Source organism: Ictidomys tridecemlineatus, unplaced genomic scaffold (assembly GCF_052094955.1).
Source record: "Ictidomys tridecemlineatus isolate mIctTri1 unplaced genomic scaffold, mIctTri1.hap1 Scaffold_303, whole genome shotgun sequence".
NCBI lineage: Eukaryota > Metazoa > Chordata > Mammalia > Rodentia > Sciuridae > Ictidomys > Ictidomys tridecemlineatus.
The window spans coordinates 319,548-323,789 of record NW_027522378.1 but is presented as its reverse complement, the minus strand read 5'-3'; positions in this window follow the sequence as shown (position 1 = coordinate 323,789).

Genomic DNA, 4,242 nt, shown 5'->3' with positions numbered 1-4,242 from the left:
AATGCGTTGTGTGGTCTGGCTTTCTGCAGCGTGGTGAGCGTGCGTTTGTAGTTTTCCGATGTCCTCGAGTACATTGTCCTTAAAGAAAAATGTTGGAAGAGATGCACATAAATAGACCTCAATTGCTAGTGCAAGCCAGTGCCACCTCATGACTGCAATGTTCCTCATAAGATCCATTATATCCAGGGCAAATTCTCAAAGTGTTTATTTGCCTAACCTGAGAAAGAGAATCAGGCCCTCCAATGTTGTTTCATTCGTTCAATTGTTTTATTCCCGCAAATTAAGAATAAAGCATTGATGAGTGAGGTTCCTGATGATATATATAGAGAAAATTTATCATCTGGAGAATCTGATGGTTACATAGACATGTAAAAACATTTATGTTACATTAATAAGCGGGACTGTGAAAGATTCTATGAATCATTTGGGTTTGATATTTTAAAATTCTTGCCAAGAAGGCTCTTTAAACCTCATTTAAAATTTGTACATATATTTGATATAAATGAATTACTCAGATTTATATAAGTTTGTGCTGTTTTCTATATTATAGTTTGACATTAAAGAGGTGCAGGAAAATATACTTTGGAATTTTTCATAGATTATTTTCATATTGCAACCGAATATATACTTTTATCATACCAAAATACAATGGTGAAAAGCATGTCAACATTTACTTATCAATAAATTTAAACTTTATAAAACTGGTATAAAATATGAAAAAATTTAAATAAATTTTTATTTCTACTAAAAATGAGAAATAAGTGAAAGGATTCATTTTGATGCAAATTTGAACTCTTTTTAAATATTATAATAAACCACACAGACTCATACCACTCATATTATAAAGTGTGATATGATTCTCAGCATTTCCTTTTCTATTAACAGCTTGCAATATAACTGATGTTCACTGCCATTTTTTAAAAATAGAAAATGAGGTGCAATAGTTACTTTTATTGTGATATTGTAAAGGAAATAAATTCTAAGCCATAATATTATGAATAAGACAACACAACACTTTAATTTCCATCAACTTGTAAATAATGGCCCTTATGATATCCAAATCAAGATGGACTTCCAAAATTATAGTTTGAAATTAAAGCACCGAATATGGTGCTCTTCAAAATGCTTCATATGAACTTTTTTTTATTAATAGCATGTAAGACTGATCTGAACCAAATTGGCAATAGATTCTTAAATCAAAATCAAATATTTCAAGTCATTTTGAGTTTTGGTAGGGTAGTGGAATGTTTATGCATTTTCCCTCTAGACTTTGAAACTTGAACATCCATAGTTTATAATTAAAAAATTTATTTTTATCATAAGAATCTAGGAATCATTAAGTTGGTGACACAGATATCATTACTTTACAAAAAGATGAGAAAATCAGATAAGAAAAATAACAGTTTAAGAAGCTAGTATAATTGAATTTGAAGATATAAGATGCAGTAAATTCAAATGCATTAGCATCATTATGAACTAAGGAAAACATAAAAAACACTGAACACAAATATTTTTAAAAGCTAAAACTTGTAAGTAGAATAGCAATGTATCAATTGATAGAAAGCTTGTACTTCTATCATACTGACATAGAAATCAGAAGTGTACTTAGGGCAATGATGGTGATTGGCTCCAAGAGGGCTTGCTCATCATGTTCACAAAGCAGGGTGATGTCATCTTTGCTGCAGAACTGGAAAGTGTGATAACCAATGGATGAATCAACCCATGGAAAACAGGTTGGAAAGACAGAAATGGGGTCTGTGGGGATCACAGTTGGTTCTGCCCTGGATGAAAGGCTGGTGTGTTTGGAATAACAACTTATAAAAAGGATGCAATATCTACAATAATAGATATAATATTTGTGTTCAGTAACACTAAGCAGTTGTCTTAAAGCAGGTTCTGGATTAGTTGATGTTAGGATTGTCAACTACAGGATTCACTGAAAAGAGCATCCGCACCTGGTCCAAAATTGTCACTTTTTTTTTTTTTTTTTTGCTTTCCCATAAAACTTTTTTTTTTTTTTTTTTTTTTTTTATTGTTGGTCGTTCAAAACCTTACACAGTTCTTAATACATCATATTTCACAGTTTGATTCAAGCGGGTTATGAACTCCCAACTTTACCCCGTATACAGATTGCTGTATCACATCAGTTACCCTTCCATTGATTCACATATTGCCTTTCTAGTGTCTGATGTATTCTGCTGTCAGTCCTATTTTCTACTATCCCCCCTCCCCTCCCCTCCCCTTTTCTCTCTACCCCTTCTACTGTAAATCATTTCTTCCATTTGTATTATCTTGTCTTACCCCTCCATTACATATTTCTTGATATATCATATTTCACATTTTGATTCAAGTGGGTTATGCACTCCCATATTGCCCCTTATACAGATTGCAGATTCACATCAGTTTCACTTCCATTGCTTTACATATTGCCATCCTAGTGTCTGTTGTATTCTGCTGCCTTTCCTATCCTCTACTATCCCCCCTCCCCTCCCCTCCCCTCCCCTCTTCTCTCTCTACCCCCACTACTGCAATTCATTCCTCCCCTTTGTATTATTTTTCCCTTTCCCCTCACTTCCTCTTGTATGTAATTTTGTATAAACCCGAGGGTCTCGTTCCATTTCCATGCTATTTCCCTTCTCTCTCCCTTTCCCTCCCACCTCTCAACCCTGTTTAATGATGGTCTTCTTCTTGTGCTCTTCTTCCCTAGTCTGTTCTTAATTACTCTCCTTATATCAAAGAAGACATTTGTCATTTGTTTTTTAGGGCTTGGCTAGCTTCGCTTAGCATAATCTGCTCTAATGCCATCCATTTCCCTCCAAATTCTATGATTTTGTCATTTCTTAATGCAGAGTAATACTCCATTGTGTATAAATGCCACATTTTTTTTATCCATTCGTCTATTGAAGGGCATCTAGGTTGGTTCCACAGTCTTCCTATTGTGAATTGTGCTGCTATGAACATCGATGTAGCAGTGTCCCTGTAGCATGCTCTTTTTAGGTCTTTAGGGAATAGACCCAGAAGGGGGATAGCTGGGTCAAATGGTGGTTCCATTCCCAGCTTTCCAAGAAATCTCAATACTGCTTTCCAAATTGGCTGCACCAATTTGCCGTCCCACCAACAATGTACAAGTGTACCCTTTTCCCCACATCCTCGCCAGCACTTATTGTTGTTTGACTTCGTAATGGCTGCCAATCTTACTGGAGTGAGATGGTATCTTAGGGTGGTTTTGATTTGCATTTCTCTGACTGCTAGAGATGGTGAGCATTTTTTCATGTACTTGTTGATTGATTGTATGTCCTCCTCTGAGAAGTGTCTGTTCAAGTCCTTGGCCCATTTGTTGATGGGATTATTTGTTATCTTATTGTCTAATTTTCTGAGTTCTTTATATACTCTGGATATTAGGGCTCTATCTGAAGTGTGAGGAGTAAAGATTTGTTCCCATGATGTAGGCTCCCTATTTACCTCTCTTATTGTTTCTTTTGCTGAGAAAAAACTTTTTAGTTTGAGTAAGTCCCATTTGTTGATTCTAGATGTTAACTCTTGTGCTATGGGTGTCCTATTGAGGAATTTGGAGCCCGACCCCACAGCATGTAGGTCGTAGCCAACTTTCTCTTCTATCAGATGCCGTGTCTCTGATTTGATATCAAGCTCCTTGATCCATTTTGAGTTAACTTTTGTGCATGGCGAGAGAAAGGGATTCAATTTCATTTTGTTGCATATGGATTTCCAATTTTCCCAGCACCATTTGTTGAAGATGCTATCCTTCCTCCATTGCATGCTTTTAGCCCCTTTATCAAATATAAGAAAGTTGTAGTTTTGTGGGTTGGTTTCTGTGTCCTCTATTCTGTACCATTGGTCCACCCGCCTGTTTTGGTACCAGTACCATGCTGTTTTTGTTACTATTGCTCTGTAGTATAGTTTGAAATCTGGAATCGTTATACCACCTGATTCACCTTTCCTGCTTAGTATTGTTTTTGCAATTCTGGGTCTTTTATTCTTCCATATGAATTTCATGATTGCTTTCTCCATTTCTATAAGAAATGCCGTTGGGATTTTGATTGGCATTGCATTAAACCTATAGAGAACTTTTGGTAATATCGCCATTTTGATGATGTTAGTTCTGCCTATCCATGAACAGGGTATATTTTTCCATCTTCTAAGGTCTTCTTCAATTTCTCTCTTTAGGGTTCTGTAGTTTTCATTGTATAAGTCTTTCACCTCTTTTGTTAGGTTGATTCCCAA